The sequence below is a fragment of the Alexandromys fortis genome, unplaced genomic scaffold, assembly GCF_014885135.2.
Source record: "Alexandromys fortis isolate MF-2015 unplaced genomic scaffold, M_Fortis_MF-2015_v1.1 scaffold_104, whole genome shotgun sequence".
Lineage (NCBI taxonomy): Eukaryota > Metazoa > Chordata > Mammalia > Rodentia > Cricetidae > Alexandromys > Alexandromys fortis.
In genome coordinates, this window is record NW_026068000.1 from 5087023 (window position 1) to 5109650 (window position 22628).

The following is a 22628-nucleotide window of genomic DNA, read 5'->3' on the forward strand; positions in this document are numbered from 1 at the left end:
AGTGGTAAAATATAAAATAATAGAAATGGGTTAATTTAAGATGTACGAACTAGCTGGAAATACGCTTAAGCTATTGTCCAAACAATATTGCAAATAATAAAGTTTCTGTCTGATTATTTCAGGTCTGGGCAGCTGGGAATGAGTAAACATTCTCTGTCTACAGGCCCCATGGAAGTTACACAACCGCTATACCATTGAAATTGATACTACCTGGTACTGTTCCCAATGCTGATACCACCAGGCTTACAGGCTCCATTGTGTGTTCCTAAACCCTGGGCCTCCTGGCACCACGTTCTGGCAACTGCAGCTTGACGGTCAAAGAAGTAGCAGCCCATCCATTTGTGGATCCCATAACCAACTTCCACATGTGGCACCTGTATGGCACCCTTACCCGGAAGACAGCTTTTTTTCCTGCCTTGAGAGTCTGTCTATTCACCCTGGAGCATCCTGCCCCAGTGGGAAACAGTACCAACCCCTGAGTGACCCTGATCACCGCTCAGTTTTTGAACAGCCCCTGGGTACCCCAGCTATCCTGTGCTATTCCAAAAGAGGCAAGTATCCAAGAATTTCCAAGCAGCAGCCAACAAGACAAGGAGTGGCTGAACAGTTCTGACTGTGGCCAGGGCAGAGAGAAGAGAAGTGGGGACTGGGAGGAAAGGCATGTGGAGCACTGACCAAAGACGTGAGTAACCAGAGAACAGGACCTGCAGGCCCTGGTCACCAGAGGAGTTCCACAGAACTGTCACATCTTCAGGGCCCCAGGTCTCAGACCTCAGGCTCAGAGCAATAACACTAGTCGCTCACTGTTGTAGAATATTATTTTTAACTATGTAAAGGTGTGTTTAAAAATGTAAAGATGGGTTGCTTTACCTGCCCAAGGCACCTGACTGGTATAATAAAAAGCAGAACTGGCAATAGGTAGGCAGAGGAGGGATAGGTGGGGCTAGCAAGCAGAGAGAATAAGTAGGAGGAGGAATCTACGCTCAAGAGGAAGAGAACGAGAAGGTAAAAGAGAGAGATGCCCAAAGCCAACAGACAGACATAGAGTATGTCATATAGACTGAAAGAAAGGTTAAAAGCCCAGAAACAAAATGTAGATGAAGAGAAACAGGTTAAATTAAGATATAAGAGCTGGTGGGGGGGGGTGGTCCTGGAGAGATGACTCAGTGGTTAAGAGCACTGCCTGCTCTTCCAAAGGTCCTGAGTTCAATTCCCAGCAACCATATGGTGGCTCACAACCATCTGTAATGAGATCTGGTGCCCTCTTCTGGCCTGTGGGCATACATGCAGACAGAATATTAAGAATACTGTATACATAATAAATAAATAAATCTTTAAAAAAAAAAAGAGCTTGTGGGACAAGCATAAAATAAGGCCAAGCACTCATATTTGATAATGTCTTGATTTGGGAGCTAGTTGATGCTCCAAGAAAGCCTGCTACAGCTCACAAGAGAGCCGGATCCTATGCAGGGACTGTCATACTACAGGGTGCCCCGATTGCTGCTGTGTACTGCCACTGCTGATGACAGATGCTGGGGAAAGGAAAGATGCCAAGAGATCAACAGAGTGTCTTGTCTGTGCACGATGTCTATGCTGGGTAGAAGAAAAGAACCCTCAGTCATTGTTCTTTTGTTGCTTACTAACAATCGTTTCATAATGGTTACTAGTTAGCGATAAGGATATTAGTAAGACATAGAGCTCTTAACACTTAGTAACTCCCGTGTGAGAAAGTGTGGGCTGCCCTTCGGTGAAAAGTAAACTCTTGCCTTCTTATCAGTTTTTCTAAATGTGCATGGGAAATGAGTTTATCCTCTTTTTTCATTTCCGGTGACTTATTTTCTAAATCAGTTTCCTTGTACTGCCCCATGCAGAACTTAACTTGATCCGCCTCAGCCTTTGTAAAGTGTCAAGCAGGCTTGCCTCTAAACTACTTCTTTTTCTTTCTTTTTTTTCACAGACTTAATTCACTTTTATTTTCCTTGTATAAAAACCCTTATGTGGTGGCCACAGCTGGAGCCTGGGTCCTCTGAACAGAGCCTCTGGTGTGGGTTTTCACAAGGTGGTCAGTGAAATCCTGATAAGGAGACTTGGTGAGCACAGTCTCTTTCCAGAGGTCGGGGGTCAGGTAGCTGTAGGTCTTAGAGATGGCATCAAAGGTGGCCTTGGCAAAGTTGCCCAGGGTGGCGGTGCAGCCCCTGGCTGATGTGTAGCAGTCATCAATGCCAGCTATCATCAGTAGCTTCTTGGGGACAGGAGCGGAGACTATGCCAGTGCCTCTGGGGGCAGGGATGAGACGCACCAGCACAGAACCACAGCGACCTGTCACTTTGCAAGGAACAGTGTGGGGCTTGCCAATCTTGTTCCCCCAGTAGCCTCTCCGCACAGGGACAATGGAAAGCTTGGCCAAGATAATGGCCCCACGGATGGCAGTGGCTACCTCCTTGGAGCACTTGACACCGAGACCTACGTGACCATTGTAGTCCCCAATAGCACGAAAGCCTTGAACCTGGTCCGCTGGCCTGCCCTAGTCTGCTTCTGTACGGGCATGATCTTCAGAAACTCATCCTTTAGGGAAGCTCCCAGGAAAAAGTCAATAATCTCAGACTCTTTAATGGGCAGGGAGAACAGGTAGGTCTCCTCTAGGGACTTGATCTTCATGTCCTTAATCCGGCAGCCCAGCTTGGTGACAGGAATCCACTCCTTGTCTTCAGCTTTACCTCCGCGAGCCCCGAGGCCTCGCCCTCGGCCACAGCCTTGACCACAGCCGAGGCCCCTCAGACCGCTGCCTAATCCTCCGCAGAAGCTGCCACGGCCTCCTAATCCTGGGCCCCCGGTCCTCCCGCTGCCCTGGTGTCAGCGCCATTTGGTGTTTTCCAGAAGAAGAAGAAGCTTTCTTTCATTTTTATTATTATTATTTTGATTTTTCGAGACAGGGTTTCTCCGTAGCTTTTTGGTTCCTGTCCTGAAACTAGCTCTTGTAGATCAGGCTGGCCTCGAACTCACAGAGATCCTCCTGTCTCTGCCTTCCGAGTGCTGGGATTAAAGGCATGCGCCACCACCGCCCGACTCTTTCATTTTTTTAATTAATTTTATTGAGCTATATATTTTTCTCTGCTCTCCTTCCTCCCTCCTCCCCTTCAGCCCTCTCCCATCATCCCTATACTATCAATTTACTTAGGAGATCTTATCTTTTTCTAACTCCCGTGTAGATTAGATCCACGTATGTCTCTCTTAGGATCCTCTTTGTTGTCTAGGTTCTCTGGGATTGTGATTTGTAGGCTGGTTTTCTTTGCTTTATGAGTAAGTACATATGATAATTGTCTTTCTGGGTCTAGGTTACCTCACTCACTATGATGTTTTCTAGATCCATCCATTGCCTGCAAACTTCAAAATGTAATTATTATTATTATCATTATTATTATTTGCTGTGTAGTACTCAATTGTGTAAATATACCACATTTTCCTTATCCATTCTTTGGTCGAGGAGCATTTAGGTTGTTTCCAGGTTCTGGCTATGATAAACAATGCTTCTATGAACATAGTTGGCACATGTCCTTGTGGTATAATTGAGTATCCTCTAGATATATATACACTAAAGTGGTATTGCTGGGTCTTGAGGAAGGTTGTTTCCTAATTTTCTGAGACATCGCCACACTGACATCCAAAGGGGCTGTACCAGTTTGCACTCTCACCAGCAATGCAGGAGTGTACCCTTTACCCCACAATCTCTCCAGCATAAGTTGACATCAGTGTTTTTGATCTTGGCCATTCTTACAGGTGTCAAATGGAATTTCGGAGTTGTTTCAATTCGCATTTCTCTGATGGATAAGGATGTTGAGCATTTCCTTAAGTGTCTTTCAGCCGTTTTAGATTCCTCTGTTGAGAGTTCTCTGTTTAGGTCTGTACCAAATTTTTTATTGGATTATTTGTTCTTTTGATGGCCAATTTCTTTCTTTCTTTCTTTCCTTTTTTTTTTTTTTTTTGTATTTTTTGAGACAGGGTTTCTCCATAGCTTTTGGTTCCTGTCCTGGAACTAGCTCTTGTAGACCAGGCTGGCCTTGAACTCACAGAGATCCGCCTGCCTCTGCCTCCTGAGTGCTGGGAATTAAGGCGTGCGCCACCAACGCCCTGCTTTGAGTTCTTTGTATATTTTGGAGATCAGACCTCTGTCTGATATGGGGTGGGTGAAGATCTTTTCCCGTTCTGTAGGCTGTTGTTTTGTCTTGTTGACTGTGTCCTTTGTTTTACAGAAGCTTCTCAGTTTCAGGAGGTCCCATTTATTAATTGTTTCTCTTAGTGTCTGTGTTATTGGGGTTATATTTAGGAAGTGGTCTCCTGTGCCAATGCGTTCAAGTGTACTTCCCACTTTCTCTTCTATGAGGTTCAGTGTGGCTGGCTGTATATTGAGTTCTTTGATCCATTTGGATTTGAGTTTTGTGCATGGCGATAGATATGGATCTATTTGCATTCTTCTACATGTTTGATATCCAGTTATGTCAGCACCATTAGTTGAATATGCTTTCTTTTTTCCATTTTACATTTCTTGCTCCTTTGTCAAAAATCAAGTGTTCATAGGTGTGTAGGCTGATATCTGGGTCTTCTATTTGGTTCCACTGGTCCTCCTGTCTGTTCTTATGCCAATACCAGGCTGTTTTCAGTACCGTAACTCTGTAGTAGAGTTTGAGGTCAAGGATTGTGATGCTTCCAGAAGTTCCTTTATCCTGGGTTTTTTGCTTTTCCATATGAAGTTGAGTATTGTTCTTCAAGGTCTGTGAAGAATTTTGCTGGGATTTTGATGTACATTGCATTGAATGTGTAGACTGTTTTAGTAAGATTGGCATTTTTACTATATTAATTCTAATTTACTTATTAATTCTAAGAGCATGGGAGATCTTTCTACTTTCTGGTATCTTCCTTAATTTCTTTCTTCAAAGATTTAAAGTTCTTGTTTGGTTAGAGTCACTGCAAGATATTTTATGCTATTTGTGGCTATTGTGAAGGGTGATGTTTCTCTGATTTCTTTCTCATCCTATTTACCATCTGTGTACAGGAGGGCTACTGATTTTTTTTAAATAATCTTGTATCCTGCTACATTACTGGAAGTGTTTATGAGTTGTAGAAGTTCCTTGGTAAAATTTTTGGGGTCGCTTTTAAACTATCATATCATCAGCAAATAGTAAGAGTTTGGCTTCTTTTCTGATTTGTATCCACTTGGTCTCCTGTTTTGTCTTATTGCTCTAGCTAGAACTTTGAGAACTATACTTAAATACATATAGAGAGAGTGGACAACCTTGTCTAGTTCCTGATTTCAGTGGGATCGCTTTGAGTTTCTCTCCACTTAGTTTGATGTTTGCTGTTGGCTTGCTGTATATTGCCTTTATTATGTTTAGGTATGTTCCTTGTCTCCCTGCTCTCTCCAGGACCTTTATCATGAAGGGATTCAACTACCTCTTACCATCCCCTCCTTCCCACTGAGACAGACACTCAGTGCCCTAGACAATGAGCAGGTGCTAAACATTGTTAAAATATTATTAAAATTCATTGAAGTTATTGCCCAGTTAGTAAGGTATTTAAGTTTATCCAATATACGCTCCTTCTGAAGTTTATTTTCAGCAAGGCCATCAGAGGGGGCACAGTGGCTCCCTAATGCAGATGCTGGACTTCCCCTGGCTGCCTTGAGAGAGAGAACTGGTAGTCTAATAACCTAGAACTAGCCATCTTGAATACTCTATAAACATCCTGACGCCACTCTGCAAAGATTCAGCTGATGGTACCGGCTCCTGGAGGCTCAGCTCCAGCTAGGACTGTTTGAAATAGTTTGTACCTGACTTTTTTTTTCTAGAACAGGCCTTGATGAACTTTTAATGACCCTAGAACTGTTTCCACCTTGCTCAATGAAGGAGCACTTCCCCTTGAGGGGAGGGATTGCTCTGATGGATTCCAAGAGGCAAGGTCATGACTGACCCAAACACAAGCCTCAGTGGCTGCGATTGGTGTTGAAGCTATGCTGTAATGAACTCAAGCAATAGCTTTGTTTGGATACCCCTTCTGGGACTCCAAGGGGACTGTTTGGCCTCACTCAGTGAGTCTAGTTACGCAAAAAAGCTCTCTTCTAAACTGCCTACAGTAATGTTGCAGTATTGGGCCCAATAAAGGTTTTCTTTGGGTGGTCTTTCTGTACCTACTTTGAGTAGTGCTGGTTGCCTTGGTAACCCAAAGATGGAAGCAGCAGAGCCAGAGAAGATTCCCAATGACAGTGGCAGTGGTAGCAAAAGAATCAGGGAAGCGTCGTGACAGTTGCCTAGCAGCTGCAGAAGCCACCATGGACCTGGCCCCGCCTGCATAGCAACAAGTGCCCATGCCTAAGTGATACTGATCACACCTATTACCTGGTTCCTGAATGGAGCACTTGCCATCCAAGCACCTGGCAGAGGCACAAGCAATAGAACATTTGAAGAGTAGCCAGGATAGAAAGAGGGGGAAGTCATGGGGGGGGGGAGAGGAATGGAGAGAGGGGAAGAGTGGAGGAGAGAGAGTCAGCTCTCCTAATGGACTGTGAGGTACCGCAGAGGACCTGGGGGACCTGGCTTTTAGCAGTGCTCCAAAGGGATGTCATCTCTGAGCAGTGTCTGAGACCATAGCTGTGACCCAAGTGCTGCCGAGAACTTAATGTCCTGATACCACAGGCCTGCCAGAAAACTGCGACTCTTGAGGGTGCTACATGCTTCTACCAGCCTACTGCCAAACACTGAAATAAAAATCAGAGTCCAGTGTGTGTGCTTCTTGCTTACCCATGATCACGACCCGGGTAGGACAAAAGAACCCTCAGCTGACTGACTGGTGACCCATTGCTGCCCTACATTCACCCAAACTCGTCACACAATTGCAGGGTGTCTGTCCTCAACAGTAAGGCACAGAGCCTGCATCTGAGTTTATGAAGTGCTGTCCTTGGTTTATCTCCTGATGTACTATTGCTAAATATTTTTGGCAGATTATTTAGCCTCTCTGCACCCTACTTCCTTATCTATAAACAAGGATGTTAATGTTCATCTTGAGAATTGTAAATAAGTAAGTGAATCCCTGGCACATTTTGTGGCTGTTAGTAGCTTCAAAGAAATTGGCAACTTGGGGATGGAAGACGGCTCAGCAGTTAAGAAAGCTCATTGCTTTTGTAGGATATACAGCCAGCATAGCTGGCTGTAACTCCAGCTCCAGTGGATCCAACACCTTCCGAACTTCACACATTTGTATTCATGTGTACACACAATTACAAAATAATAAAAATTAAACTTTTAAAAAAAGAAACTGATGGCCATTATGACTGAAAATGGACTGGGCACAGGGATATGCACATGAAGGCCCGGTTGTTTGGGAGGTTGGGGTGTGATGATCACATGAGCCCAGGAGTCTGAGAACAGCCTGAACAAAACAGAAACATTCTCTCAAGAAAAAGAAACTACCGAAAATACATTTGTAGTGCTGCATAGTTAGGTGAATTATTGGACATGGCCTCCAAAAGGAACGGGAAGAGGAAAGTGCTGACAAAGAGGACAGAATTGTCCAAACTACTTTCTGGAGTGTCTGTAGCAATCAGTGGACACTAGGAATTGTGAATAATCATTTCTGAAACTGTGCTATTGAAAGATTCAGAGCTTTCAAGACATGGTATTAAACTGCAATTTTGACTACAGCAATCACTTAAACCCCATTTGATAGAACAAATTATCTAATGCACCCACAAAAAACACACTGGTGACTGAAATGGGATTAATATAAACAGTGGATCAGGATTTCTGTAGGACACCAATACATACACAAAGGATTTAACTGAGATTAAGAAAGGGATGATTTATCGAAGGATCACAAGGCTGAGGCACCCTGCAAAGGATGGAAAAGCAGCCCAGGACTGCTACAGTTTCAGGTAGCTGTCAAGACCCCCAGGATAAAGGGAATACTGTAAACCATACAATAGGAGTCACCCAGGAGAAACGGTAACTGCAGACTAATGAATCCATGGGCAGAAGTAATTAACAAACTGTTCATAGGGGTGGGGATGGAATTGTGAGGATGACTCTAAAGTGTGGACAGGGCAGAAGGACGGGGACTGGGATGCTATTGAACTCAACTTGTCTCTTGTTGATAGTCTCCTGCTGGCACCCCATCTTCCCTAGCTCTGACGCCCCCTTCTGGCTTACATGAGCATGTGCACACATGTGTGTTTTCCTCTCCTGTAACCTTGGACCCTTCTAGCTGCTCACCTCAGCTAGCTGTTCACCTTTAACTGCAGCAGTAACTTGCCAGCTATTTTTCCTGACTCCAGCATTTTCCTTTTCTCCCTCCTGCTTTCTGCTTATAGGTCACTCCACAAGGACCCCTTGTCCAAAGGCCCCTCCATCTTCTTCAGCCTTACGATCAGCAAACAGCACTTCTCTAAACCCTCATGTACATTACAAATTGGGTACCACCATTCCTCTTCCTTGCCCCTCAACTCTTTCATGCAACGAAGTCACCAAGTTCTGTCTGTTCTTTCAGCCCATTTTCCATATGGCCTCTTCTGTGTTAGAAATCTAACCATGGGACTCTTGTTGAAAACCCTTTTACATGGCCTTGAGAATGAATCCTAAACTCCATGATAGTGACCTTATAAAAGATCCCTCGTGATGTGGCTCCCATTGATGCCTCTGGTCTCCTCTCCTCATCCCAGCTGTTTCCAGTTGCCGACTTTGGAAGTTTATGCTCTAACCTTAGTAGGCAAATTTCACTTTCCCTACTGAGGCACACAGTCACTTCCTCTAATCCTTCTCACAAATTACTCTCTGAACTTGGCACGCTCTTTCCTCCCATTTTCACACTGTATCAACATCTTGGACTCAGAGTCCTTGATGGCAGTTACTATGTATTTCTTCATCAATGAGTTGGCAGCACTCAATACCAGTTCCTGGACCCTGGCCTGGTCTTTAATTCTAGAAGTCAAATTCATTGTCTAAGATGCTGTATTGTAGCTAAGAGACAGAGCTGGAATTTGACCTAGCTTCTGATGTTAAGGTTTATGCACATTCCTTTCCCTACACCACCTCCCATTTAGATAAAACCCCTTTGATGAAGTACAATGTCTTGGTTCACTCATTTATTCAAAAAACACTGACTCTGTACCACGTGGCATAAACTGTTTGATAAAGGGGTTAAACTAGTGAGCAGTTTACTTCCGGTTTGATAAGAGATAAATCAAGAGCATAGAGCATGATTTCCTAGGAGGAACCATGAAGTAATGGGAAAGAGTATGGTAATCACCTAACCTGGTCCTAGGAGGTCGGGAAGGACCCTGCAGAGAGAGTGGTTCCTAACCTTAGACATCGGGGAGGACTCTGCAGACAGTGGTTCCTAACCGTAGACATCAGAGAGGACCCTGCAGACAGTGCTTCCTACTTGTAGACGTCGGGGAGGGCCCTGCAGAGAGTGAAGAGTTCACCAGTGCCACAAGCGAGTGCTGAAAGGTCAAACAAAGCAAAAGCTTGTGAAGATCCATCTGCGAGAATGACTCCATTGCTTTCTCCAGTGGGAGCAGAAGCCAGAGTAGGGAAGTTAAGGGAGAAATGAGAGAGCCAGTGTAGACTACTCTTTGATGGGTAAGTCTGAAGGAAGAAAGGAAAACGGAACCATCTGACAAGAGGGTGTTTAAGGATGTTCATGTGTTTTGAGAGCATTTGAAAGTCTAGGAGAGAGAGAGGGCTGATGGGGACAAAAGGAGGGATCGGTTATGCATCCTAGCTGAGGCTGCGGGTTTTAGGCAGGAGGGTGGGTCCCTTTTCCTCTCCCTCAGAAGGTATGGGAGCTGGCGAGTTTGCTGACATGATGGTAAGACGTTATGGAGCTCCCATCTGATGGCTTTGGAAGTAAAGTAATCTACTGAATGTAGACGGGAGAGGAGACACACAGGGCTCTAAGAGTGAAGTCCGTGCTTTGGGAGGAGACAATCAAAGGCAGCACTGGCCCATTTTCTCCAAACTGTCAAACACAACATTGACCCATTTCCCTCCATACCATTTCTGCCCGTGTTTTGCAAGTCTCACAGCTTTCAAGTCATTTCTACAAGACTGATCACAGCTTCATTTTCTAAACTCACCCTGGAATATTGCATACTCTTGGGAATCTCAATTAGTCCTCCACCCACCATCCCTCGGTCCTTGGCTCTCAACTGACTGGACTATTGAGTCTTCCTGAGGGCTCAGTGCACACTTGGTCCAAGCATGTGTGGTGTGGTCTTGCATGTACAGAAATCTTCCAGTTTCTATGTCTACCCTCTCCTCTCCTCCTCCCTTGTCAGTTTATGTACCATATTTTACTCGCTCCTGTGAGGACTCAGACCACAGGAGCCCTCGGTACAGAGTCTTGGCCTGTAGAGCACTATGAACTGAAGGAAAGGGCTCAGAAGAAACATTTTTCTCATGCTCTTCTTCTATATTCTGCTCCCTTTCCTCTCCAAGGTAGAACACAGAGACTAGACCCTCTCCCCAAAGCTAGACATAAAGCTTAGAAATATTTCCTAACTTTCTCTTGCCTTTCTGTGTAGAACTTGGCTATGAAGATTTTTTCTGATTGTTATTTGATATTGGCCATCAGACCCCTGTTCTATGTGGAATCTGATCTCATACTCAGAAAAGAGGAATGCCATCCAGACAGGTCAGGAGGAGCCTGAGCATGTGGGCATTTGGGGGTTCCCTTTAGTCTGTCACCACTGGATGAACCTTCTTAATCCGTCACCTTCTTCATTTGTCATGAAGCATAAAAGCATAAAAAGCGGGGATGTAGCCAGCTGTTAGAGAGCTTGCCTAGGTATGCAAGGCCCTGGGTGCTATCCCTAACACCACACCCACACAAGACAACACAGACAACAGTAACAATCCTAGGTGTGCAAGGCCCTGAGCGCTACCCCTAACACCACACCCACACAAGACAAGACAAACAATAGTAACAAAGAGAACCTAGCCACAAAGAGTCTGCCCTGAGTAGCTCTTTATTTTTTAATGTTTTTGTGTACTGCAGAAATTGGATTAAATGAATTTAGCATGCTTTTCTCCCATTAGCCTATCTTTGTTTTATTTTGGAACGGGAACCCTGGGGTGGCCAAGGAACTCCTTCCTGATACTTAGCATGTTTTTTCATAGCACTTCTACGTGCCTTCCTGAATGATTCAGTGTCTCAGCTTCCGAAGACACCTCCTCGTTCAGGCCTTCACTATAGCCTTCCACCATGGGAGCCCGGAATCTGCCTCTTTTCCATTTTTCAGTACACTTTCTGACTTAAAGGGCTTTGTCTTATATGCATTAGATTAAGTCTTGAAGGGGAGGACTATTAGCAAATTTATCTCTCTCTCCTTCTCCTTCTCCCTCTTCCTCTTCCTCTTCCTCTTCCTCTTCCTCTTCCTCTTCCTCTTCCTCTTCCTCTTCCTCTTCCTCTTCCTCTTCCTCTTCCTCTTCCTCTTCCTCTTCCTCTTCTTCTTCTTCTTCTTCTTCTTCTTCTTCTTCTTCTTCTTCTTCTTCTTCTTCTTCTTCTTCTTCTTCTTCTTCTTCTTTTCTCGAGACAGGGTTTCTCTGTGTAGCTTTGGAACTTGTCCTGGAACTCACTCTGTAGACCAGGCTGGCCTCGAACTCACAGAGATCAACATGTTTCTTCCTCCCGAGTGCTGGGATTAAAGGTGTGCGCCACCACTGCCTGGCGCAAATTTATCTTTTATGTGTCAACAAGTTTAAGATAATACCTTTCACATGTGTCTATTTAAAAAATAATGATTTTTAATACTATATCAATTGAAAAATGAATGAGTTAATGATGAATGGCAATTTCTTTGCCCAGATTAGGCTTTACCCACGATTCTCCCCATCTTTCCATCCTTAGCCCTAAACCCTTCACCCTCCCAACTGTCATCCTTCAGTCTCTATTAGTTGAGATAAACTCAGTTACCACCAGAGGGCAGCAGAGAGCACAGAAACACTGTAGATGTGAAAAAGACATTGGTCAAGCCATTGCTGGTTGGGCAGTTTCTATGAAACCGGGTTTACCCAGCCAGGCTTCTCTGCACTTCCCAGTTTCATAGAAATGGTGTGAGTCCCTTAATTTTGGCAGTCAGGTTGAAGAGAAAAAAGTATTAACTGCATATAACAACGGAAGGACCAGCTGTCACACAAAGATGGCTTGGAACGTCTTGGAATGTCAAGCAAGCCTGGAGAAGAAAAACCAAGATGACTGCCTTTTCCTGAGGTGATGCCACCTACTCCAGAAAGGGAGCCCATGACAGATCAAAGTAAGGATTGCAGCAATATCCAACGTGATGAGCCATTGATTTTTTATTGGGGTCACTGAAGGAGTGTGGGTAGGCATGCTTACAGGAGCAGGGATGAGTCAAAAGCAGCTGTATCCTGGGAAAATGTTAGGAATATTTTGAGCTCTCTGCCAACGCAAAATAATCCCAATCAAATCGAGTCAGACCAAATTAAAAGATATCCAGGTTTAATTGTACTTCTGTGCTCTAGGGTGGCCCAGAGGGGAACTGGAAAATCGCCAACAGAACCACGTGGGGAGTTTAAATAGCCTTTTGGAGTGGTCTTGACCTTTTCTGGGGAGGGGTCAAAGTTTGGCGGGCTACCTAGATTCTCCTCGGGAAGAGTTCAAGGTTCAAGGGGCACAGGGGCAGGGCCTCCAAAAAAAAACGGAAGCGGGAGACGGAGATTTACAGAAAGCCCACTGCAAGGCTGGTGGAGCTTAGAGAAGCTGGATGCTTAGAACCCTCCTGCACTGCTTGCAAGCAACTGACAGACAGCCCAGGACCCTCTCTCATCAGGAGGGCTCTCTGCAGGAGGGCTGCCTCGAGTCTCTGCCCCAGCCACTCTTTACCCCTGTTGTAGCCCCCTGGAAGCTTTCCAGTTTTGTTTTCCAAGACCCATGACCTCTTGTTTACCTTCCCAGGCTCAGGAGCTACTCTTCCAGGAAATGTTTCAATTTGGAGGGAGGGGTTTAATTCTGAAGAAGATGCCACCCACCATCTCTAATTATTGCTAAATTCTTGGGCACCTGTGAATGGGGGAGTCATGCTGTCATTGGGACAATGAAAACCCATGGAGAGTGGCCTGTGGAGGGAGCACTTATCTTTTATCTTTTTAACTTTTCTTGTGTGTGTGCATGTGTGTGTGCAAGCATGTGGGGGTCAGAGGACACTGCCAGGTGTCTTCCTCTGTCTCATTGAACATGGAACTCTCTGATTTGGCTTGGCTGTCTCGCCAGTGAGCTCCAGGGAACCTATTGTCTAAGTCTTCCCAGTACCTGGATTACAAATGTGGACACAACACACAGCAACACTTTATGTGGATGCTGAGCATAGAACTCAGCCCCCCTGCTTGGAAGGTGTGGTGGTTTGGATGTAATTGACCCCCATAAGCTCATAGGGAAGTGGTACTATTAGGAGGTGTGGCTTTGTCGGGGTGGGTATGGCCTTCTTGGAAGAAGTGTGTCACTGTGGTGGTGGACTTTGAGGTTTCCTATGCTCAGTGTCTCAGTCCACTTCCTGTGACCTGTAAGATGTAGGACTCTCAGCTATTCCTCCAGCACCATGTCTGCCTGCAGGCTGCCATGCACCCCGCGATGATGATAATGAATGAACTGAACTTCTGAAATATAAGCCACCACCTCGATTAAATGTTTTCCTTTATGAGAGTTGCCACGGTCATGGTGTCTCTGCACAGCAGTAGAGACCCTAACTAAGACAGGAGGTAAACACTACACCAACTCAGCCATCCCTGCCCCCCCCCACCTACTAAAGCTGTAGTTCTCAACCTGTGGGTCGCAACCCCTTTTGGGGGAGGGGATTGACTGACCCTTTCACAGGGCTCAGATATCAGATATCCTGCATGTCAGATATTTGCATTACAGTTTATAACAGAAGCAAACCTACAGTTAATTAGCAACAAAATAACTTTATGTTGGGGGTCACCACAACCATATTAAAGGATTGCAGCATTAGGAAAGGCGAGAACCACTGCATAAGGGGACTTCTAACAGTAAGGGCTCTAAAAGACCCCTTTAGTCTGTGATGTGATATAGGCACCGGGCAACTTTGAGACCTTACAACCCAGCCTTGGAGAGACCTCTTCAAAACATGGTTGAGGACCATCTGGTTTGAGGTTGGACTGGGTAAGTTCTGATGACTCTTCTGGATCTAAGATCCATGAATCTGTGACTGACTCAGCCTTTAAATCAGGCCCAAAGGCTGGCCCATGAGACACTCTTCTTAGGTCTCTGTGACTTCACATGCTATAATGACTCATCTGGAGGGATGAGCCCCTGTGACCCGGCCACACCAGGAACTGCCAGATGACTCGTGAATAGATGGCGGTGTTCACTGAGACAGGAAAAGAGACGTATTTTAGAAGTCATATGATAACAAAGTACAGAAGAGGCAGTGGAGAAAGCAGAATGTATTAGTTACTTTGGGTTTTTTAAAAATTATTTGTAAGCGTGTACATGTGTGGAGGTTAGTGGACAACTTGCCATCCACCATACGTGTTTCAGGGCTGGAACTCGGGTTGTCGGGCTTGGTGGCAATGTCCCTTCGCCTACGGAGTCGTCTCTTCAGTCCCTTGTCACAGTTCCTTGACTCTGTGACAACACAGCAGAGACCTGTTCTTTCTGGATCACGGATTGGGGATGCAGGCCATCATTTCAGGGAAGCGTGGCCATGGCGGTAGGCATGTAAGGCAGATGGAAGAAGAGAAGTGGCCCTGGGACTCCACCTACTTCTTCCTTTCCACACCTCTCACATGGGAGCAGGTCTTTTCTCTTCAGCTCAGTCTTGTCTTCCCAGAGGTTTGTCTTCTGGGTGATCCTAAGCCCCAGCAAGTCAACAAGATTAAGCACCACAAGATGGTTCCCGAAAAGAAAGGTTTCAACAGGTTTGCTCGTTAGATCTTAACAATAGGGTAGCTGAGAACGAGAAAGCGGGTTAATAGTCGTATGTTAAGCTGTATTCTGGCTCACAGAGTAGAAAAGCACTGCAGTTATACTTGGCAATGTGTACACTTTACCTGCCAAAACACAGAGAGAGTCATCCCTGTGCTGTGGAAGGTTGCAGAGACGCAGCTGTGCCGCCACACTGTGACCACTTTGCCCTCTGCCCTGTGTTTCCACAACACAAGGGACTCATCATTCTCCCTGCTCTCGCTTTCCTGGCCTGGTCATCTCTCCTGTTGTCCCCAGACTTCTGCTTTCTCTGCTCTCGCTTCTCTCTCTGTGACTTTGCACATTTACCCTGGCTAATGACTATGCTTTGTACTCTGAGAAATTCTGAGTATACAGCCAACTATGTCCAAGAGTGAACTCAGTGACTCTGCTGCTCCCCAGAGAACTGTTCTGTTGCCAGAGCTCATCCACCACATCTTCGTTAAGACTAATTAGAAGGGGGCATTTGGATAGGCCCTGATCCTGCCCCTTCTGCTGGGCTAAGAATAAGAGCTCCTAGAACGAAGCTTCATTGGGGAGTTGTGCAGTTGGGGTTGTTGCCCAGTTGGTAGAGCAGTGCCCAACATTCACAGAGCTCTGGTTCAGCTCCCAGCACTGCATAGGCCAGGTACGGAGGCACTTGCATGGAGTCTCAGGTCGGCCTCTGCTCCATTGTGAGTGGACTAGATAAGACTCTCTGTATGAAAAGCCGGGCAGTGGTGGCGCACACCTTTAATTCCAGCACTTGGGAGGCAGAGGCAGGCGGATCTCTGTGAGTTCGAGACCAACCTGGTCTACAAGAGCTAGTTCCATGACAGGCTCCAAAACCACAGAGAAACCCTGTCTCAAAAAAAAAAAAAAAAAAAAAAAGACTGTATGAAAAACAGACGAATAAGAAGAATGATCAGGCAGACTTTCTGAGGGTGCAGAGAAGGGCTAGCCAGCTGTTAGGCACACTGCTCACCATTCAGTCACAGCTGGAAAACCAGTTCTTGTGATGTCTGAAACCAAATGTTAAGAACAAGGCTGGAAACATTGTCTGGGAACCTCAGTCTTACGTGAAAACCCTGCTCACCCCTGACCCCTCTCATGAAAAAAAAAAAAAGAGTTAAAGAAACTTGGCATGCATTTTCTTTAGCAGTGGCACCCCGGAAAGACTGCAGATAAGTACTTTCTCAGGTCTGAAGTAGTATCCTAGTTAATCCTCATCAGAAAAACTCTTTGATGACAACATTCCTGATTCGCTTAAGTTGGCCAGTTCTACACTTGTAACTTGTCACTAAGAAAGCTACAGATACAGGTGTGGTGGGACATTTGTACACTGTGAATATGTACTGCTCTGATTGGTGTGATAAAGAGCTGAATGGCCAATACTGAGGCAGAAGAGGATAGGTGGGATTTCCAGAGAGAAAGAGGAAGAAGAGGAGGAATCTAGGCACCAGATTATGACAGATGCCAGGTGTTGGGGACCCTTCCCCAACTTCCTCGGTGATGGATGACCCTGAGTAGTGTTATTCTTTTGGTCCCTGCCCTAGCCACGCCCACTCCCATAACCTCTGACCCGCCCATCGCCATCTTGGGACCCCTTCCTCTCTTTCTGCTTCCTTAGCATGCGCACGCGTTTTCTCTGTCTCTCTCTTCTTTTATCTCTCCTCTCTCCTTTTATCTCTTTTCTCTGTCTTTCTTTCTCCCACTTCCTTAATAAATACTTATGGCTATTACCTGTGTTTACGAGTCTGTTACCTGCCGCCACCGTGGGCCAAGGAAGCGTGCCCTCCTGTAGCCACTTTCCCATGGCGGGCTCCGCCAGCCAGCCAAAGGACCGTTTGTAGCCACTCTCTAATCGTTTTTTAAGAATAACAATGGTGCCGCGTGACTCCCGAACCGGGTTCTTTTCCACTTCGCCGGCCTACAACCCACGTGTTCCCTGGATGCAGCTCCTCCAAACAACAGATCAACTAATCGTGAGTGTCCCCATCTCGGCCAGCTTAACCATCTCTTCTAACTCAAGGGTTTGACCGTTGAGCTCCCGGCAACCCTTCACGGTTTTTAGGGATGGGGGAACCTCCAACCGCGGGCCTTCAGGGCCTCGGTTCCCTTCGCTGGCATTCAATTCGGCTTGTCTCCTGTGTTAAGCCTCAGCTCACCCGCGCCTGGAGGCCCGGGGTCTCCAGTTCTCTCTTTTTCTTTTTTTCCTTACTTTTCTTCCTTCCTTCTTTCGTCGTAACTGCTGCTACGGTGCAGCACGCTGCTACGGTGCAGCACGCCGCTACGGTGCGGCCTGACCTTGGCTGAATCCCTCCTGCCCGGGAATCGCTCTCCCGTCGGAGGCTCGAGTCGATTCAGCCAGGTTATAACATCCCCCCCTATGGAATCGGACGCCATTCCATAGGGCCAGCGGATGTTCGTGCCATCTGCATCTCGCCTTAACGGGGAGCCGTTCTCGTTGTAGGCTTGAGGTGCCACGGTTTTTGCGGGTGTTTGCACGGCCTTGACCACGGGAGCCAATCCATCCAGACCTATCACTCTGGCCTCATCTTTTAATGCCTCACACTTATCAGTTTTTGTCCAAAATGGCCCCATTAAACTATACACGGCCGTTTTTCGGTTCCAGCCTTTTGCCCCTCCCCTCTGCGGCTTTTGTTGTGGCTTGGCGGGCTTTCCAACTGAGCAGACTACACATGGCGGTCGCCATCTTGGCTGGAGGCCAGATGGGTCAGGTGACCTTTTCGCCGCCATCTTGGCTGAGAGCCAGGTCATGTGACCACACTCTCCCGGTTTTACCCTGCCTTCTCACCAGGTTTTCACCAAACTCCTTATGCTAACTCTGTTAAATGTGTTTTGAGCAATGGTCAAATGCCTTTGATAGGGCCCATCAGAGGCATCCACGTTGCCCAATTCTTGTTCACTCTCTCTATGTATAACTGTTTATTACATCTTATTTCAGACTACAAAACATGAGTCTTGTATTTTAAACTGGTATGTACCTTTAAGTCTCTTAAGCTGTTCTTTACCATTGTCAGTTTTGCCGCTAACCTTATATTTCAAGCAGTTTTTCCCTCTATCTTTTTACAAATGTAAATCTTACCTGTTAAGAGCCAATTTGGTCAAGCTCAGACCCAACTTTCCAAACAAATTCTATACTATAGTTATACCTGATAAACAGCCCTCAACTGCTCAGAGATCTGGGGAATGTGATATTTAAGTGTTTGATTATTAAAAAAAAAAAACTTTTAACAACGACAAAAGAGACAGGTTGGCTCCTAGCAGCAGCTTTCTGCTCCCTCCAAAGAAGACAGTCACGCGCAGAACAACGTCCTTCTGCATCTCGCTTCGACTGCAGAGCGCTGACCATTGGGAAAACCTGCCTTTCATCTAAACTAAAGATCTCTAGACGTGGACGGAATCACCGGAATCGACAGCCTAGCTGCTCAGGTCAAGGTAGGCCTGTCTTCCTACAGATTTCTTAGCCCACAGGATCTTCTGGAGCCTGGCAGGCCCTGCGCTAAACAGCAAAGCTCAAGTGCAACCTTCAGCGACCATGGAGGACCCAAAAAAGAGTAGCTCTGGGTGCCAACCAAGTAAGTTCTCTGTCATTTTTTAATCAGTTACTCAAGTAAAATCTTATCCTTCTCAAAGATCTCTGACAGTCTGACAGCTGAGAGGTTTCACCAGGTTGAGGTTTTACAAGGTGACCTCACCAAACAAATTTCAAACCAAATTTATCTCTTATGCTACAGTCATTATATGTCTAAAACTTCTGTTTTCACAAACCCAAGGAGTTCTCGTGAGTTCCGGGGAGCCAAATTAAAGAATCCACCTTAAACAGGTCAGATACACCCCCCTCGATTCCCTGGTCCTAAATTTTTTTTCTTTTAACCTTAATTTGACTTTGTTCTTTGTTCTGCCAATAATTTAGGAACTCCAGACATTCCCATGCCACAGACATCGGGGTCAGAAGCAAAGAGACCAGCTATGCCAGGATGTTCCCAGCACCCCAGCCTTCTCTCGCACCCCCCTACCCCCAAGACGATGCCCACAATCAGCCGGAAGCAGTCTTGAGAATTTGCCGCCCCAATTCCTTCAAACTGAAGTGTCTAATTTGCTTTTTATCAAAAGCAAGATGTGGGGATGTTATTCTTTTGGTCCCTGCCCTAGCCACGCTCACTCCCATAACCTCTGACCCGCCCATCGCCATCTTGGGACCCCTTCCTCTCTTTCTGCTTCCTTAGCATGCGCACGCGTTTTCTCTGTCTCTCTTCTTTTATCTCCTCTCTCCTTTTATCTCTTTTCTCTGTCTTTCTTTCTCCCCCTTCCTTAATAAATACTTATGGCTATTACCTGTGTTTACGCGTCTGTTACCTGCCGCCACCGTGGGCCAAGGAAGCGTGCCCTCCTGTAGCCACTTTCCCATGGCGGGCTCCGCCAGCCCGCCCAGGGACCGTTTGTAGCCGCTCTCTCATCGTTTTTTAAGAATAACAGGTAGTGCCGCAGAAATCAGGACACAGGGGATGCAGAGTCAGAGATGTAACTGCATACTTTATTGTAAAGCCAATACTCTTTATAATACTCAAATCATAATTCGAACTAACAATGAAACTAATACATGAAAATAGTTTCAAAGACTAGGAACTTGGTTGCAAATAATTTCAAGAGCTTCGTGCCCTCGCTAATCTAAACAAAAAGCTCGGTGTTATGGGGAAAACTCTTGCTGTAATATAATATGTAAAAACACCTCATTGGGAGACAAACCACAACCTAATCAGAGCCTTTGAACTACAGAGCACATCTGTGTTCTCAAGGACTGACCATTGGCAAGGCACTGTACTGATGGGGGAGGTTTGCCTCCTCCCAACTTGGTTTGCCAAGCCTATCAGCAAGAATGCTACCTCAAGTCACCCTGCACAGAGTTTCTATGCAGTTCAAATCGGCCCTCTATAGCCAGGGAGATCTGCTTGCTTCTGTTTCCCAGAGTGCTGGGGTTAAGCGTGTACCATTACACCTGGTCCAAATAATTTAGTATTTTAAACATACTAGCTTCTTTTGGCTATTAAATACTCAGATAAAGGTAAAACAAAACAAACATCACCTTTTAAGCCTCCATGTCTCCCAACACCTCATAGTTTTGATGATCTGAAGTTAACATTAACTATAAAAGCTTTAATATGAGGCATTGGGATGGTTAATTTCTCCCAAGTCAACAATTTATCTGGATTTATCTGGTGACATCTGACCTACTTCTCAGTATTCCAGGCCTTGATTATCTAAAGACCTCCCCGAGGCCTCAGTCCATAATACCCTCCTTTTGATAATACTTAAGCCTTTAGCGTGCTCCAGCAGAACTTCAAAGGCACATTGGCATCAGGGCACATTCTCAAAACATGCAACATACCAGGTGCATTCCGCAGTGTGTAAGGCAAAACACAAAGTAGGTAGTGGACTCTGAGGAGGCTCCTGTTCTGGGAAGGCTTGTAGGGATGCAGGAGGATGGAGAGTCAGGGAAGCATTCTAAGGGGCTTGACTCAAAGACCCCAAGGTGAGTTCTGGCTGAAGCCAGTTCTGTCTGAATGCCAATTCTGAAGAAATCTATCCTCCTCTCAAGGTCTCTGGTTCACTCCCCAGTCGGGGTCAGGTTAGCATGGGAACAGCATGGCTGTGAGTAGCTGCTCTCTGGTTCCTTTCCCATCTCTCCAAAGCTAAGCTTCTGGCTCTCTTATGTGATGTATCTCATTCTGACACACAGTGCGGGGAGGGTTAGAGTGCTGCCATAGCCTTCACTCGGAAGTTACACGCTTGCCTGCTCATGTACTCTGGGTGGAACATGAAAGAAAACATTTATCTGTTGAGTCTAGAGGGTGTATAACTGCCAGATGCTGCTCTAGATAGGGTGAGTGACAACTGGGGACAAGGTGACAGTACTTATGGAATGTCTATGTCTGAAATGGCAACTGATAGCCATAAAAGACTGTGTAAGTGTAAAGCTAAAATGAGAATCCAGCACAAAGCGGCATTTCAAGTGTCTTATAGTTCCATACGGCTAGTGGCTTCCGACTGGACAGGACAGAACCATTTTGGCTCTGCGGAAAGTGTTGCAGAACAGTGATGTTCTAGAATAATGGATTCTATTACATTATTGTTATGGGGTGTTTCACCTGTCCGATAAGAAAAAGACAAAGCTGTATCTTTTCTTAGCTCTTTAAAAATATTTATTTTATTTTTTAAAGATTATGTTTAGATGTGTGTCTGTGAACATGTGAGGGAAAGTAACCACAAAGACAGAAGGGTCTCAGATGCCCTGGAGCTGGTATCACAGGTGGTTGTGAGCCCCCTGACATGGGTGCTTGGAATGTAACTTGAGTCCTCTGGAAGAGAGGCGGTGAGAATTTAGATGAGAATATCACATGATGGTTCATGTATTTGACTCCAGTTGGTGCTACTGTTTGGGGACATAGAGGAGGTATGATCTTGCCACTAAAGGAAGGCTTTAGGAGTGAAGATTCCCACCATTTCTGGCTGTTCTTCCTGCTTCAGACTTTTGTTCCAGGATGGGAGTCCTCAGCTTGTCCTCTCGTCACCTGGCTGCTGCTTGCTGGTATGGAAAGCAAAGTCCCCATCACCATGGCCCCTAACCCTCTGGAACCATAGCCCAAATTAAATCTTCCTTCCTTAAGATTCCTTGGCCATGGTGTCTTATCACAGAAACATAAAAGTGACTAACATAGGCAGCAAGTTCCTCCTTCTTATTCTTCATACTACCAAAGAAACAAAAACAGCAACATCAAAAAGCTTGGAAAAATACAGTACAATTAGTGCTTCTATCAAGAATGGACTGCCTCACCCTGCCACGGGCTAGAGATCATTTTTCATTTACAGACTGAAGAAGGGACTTATAAGTGAGCAGTCAATGAATTCAAAGCATTAGCCCTCCCAGTGAGAGTGAGGTTCTCATGGAATCAGATGGGAAGTTATTTCAACAGTCACTTTTTTTTATTGTTTTGATTCCCTCCTTTAAGGTTATTTATTTATTATGCATACAATATTCAGCCTGTGTGTATGTCTGCAGGCCAGAAGAGGGCACCAGACCTCATTACAGATGGCTGTGAGCCACCATGTGGTTGCTGGGACTTGAACTCAGGACCTTTGGAAGAGCAGGCAATGCTCTTAACCTCTGAGCCATCTCTCCAGCCCCTCAACAGTCACTTTTTATTTTGGCTGTGAAGATGTGTAGTAGATCGGTGTCCTCAGAACAGTCATTACCATCCTAATCAGAGTAGCTGTGACCACCTGGGGGAGATCCCCAGCAGGAAGTGATACTCACCGGAGGCTCCAGCCCCTCTTTGTACACTTCCCTCCCAGCTGTGTGTGACTTGCCCTGGCCACATGTAGTCTCAGATGTTGTTAGAGTGTGTAGAAGGTGGGTGGTTGCCCAAGTGGGACAGTCTACCTACACAGCACAGAGGAAGTTGTCATCTATGCTGCGTTAAGAATTTTAGTGATGTGGCTGCTTTGTGGTTATTCGTATTTCCCTAAGTAAGCCCCAACCCATGCTCCTATAAGACCAACTCACTGGTTCACAAAGTTGGACTCTGGTAGAATCATTATGTTTGTCGGATTGATGTCGATGTCCTAGCTGCAGTGAA

At 45.7% G+C, this 22628-nt stretch overlaps 1 pseudogene; it reads right to left on the minus strand.

The window, feature by feature from the left end:
- Positions 1–1993: 1993 nt before the first annotated feature.
- Positions 1994–17727, minus strand: LOC126512783 (40S ribosomal protein S2-like; annotated as a pseudogene).
- Between the last annotated feature and the right edge of the window lie 4901 nt (positions 17728–22628).